This window comes from Lactuca saligna, chromosome 5, assembly GCF_052625555.1.
Source record: "Lactuca saligna cultivar CGN05327 chromosome 5, ASM5262555v1, whole genome shotgun sequence".
Classification (NCBI taxonomy): domain Eukaryota; kingdom Viridiplantae; phylum Streptophyta; class Magnoliopsida; order Asterales; family Asteraceae; genus Lactuca; species Lactuca saligna.
The window spans coordinates 225924224-225925286 of NC_136421.1; positions in this window are offsets into that span (position 1 = coordinate 225924224).

Here is a 1063-nt window from a genome sequence, read left to right on the forward strand (position 1 = left end):
AGCACGCCAACACATATTCTAATCATATTTTATATCTGGAATTTTATGCCTAAATTCTTTAACTAATACGTGATGTCTATAATTTTAAGTGAAAAATGATGTTATTTTCGGATTGCAGAGGTTCTAAAGAAAAATAAATATAGGTTTTTTTTAGTGTATTTAAATATTTATAGTTTGTTAAATTTGAAGTATTCATCCCTTTATGTCCTGCAATACACGATTCGTGACAAGAATCCAAAAATATTCTTGATATCTCCATCTCCTTTGTACTTGGCTATACAAAAAGCAAACATATAGTGGATAATGTGAGGAATGCAGTGATTTTCATCAAGGTCAAGCCTATGAGTTCGTAGGCAATTGAAGAGGTGCAACCAATCTCTTACATCTGGATTTAAAGTAGAAATAAAATCTTTGGTCCAAGTTTGTGAGATTGGTGTTTGTTCCATCTTGTTGTTGGTCTTTCAAGGTAACAAACATCTTGTTGTTGGTCTTTCAAGGTAACAAAAGGGGTGGGGGACTATTATGTTTCTTGGTGTAGCTTTGGTGTTGTATACTTATTCACAATACAGAAACATGAAACATGCAGGAAAGAGATGGCAGCTAAAACGAACCATGAGCTGACACAAACCATCAATTTTACAAAGTTCTTACATGCATAATTTAGATTCTACAACTTTTACTTTCTATTTGTTCTTTCTTCTACACTTTTATGAAAGATACTCAGACAAACGTTTATGTTTTTTCCCTCTCTTTTTTCGAAATGAATTATGCAAGAGATAGGAATACTTAATAAAATCCAAGAAAATGCTGGGAAAATGGTTGTGGCAATGAACAGGATGGAGGTGCTGATAGATTCTCCATGTTTTTCCCAGATGCAATTTTGACAAAAGAAAGAGAGGAATTGGCTAGAATGAGGGAGAAAGCAAAAGATCTTAAAAAATAGTTGTTGAAATAAGATAAAATCTTGAAAAGTAAGCAGAAGCTTTTAAAAAATGAAATAGACCTTTTCAAAATGAAAAAAAATGGTGGCATAAAAGTACTTGCTACTATAGTCTACTAAGGC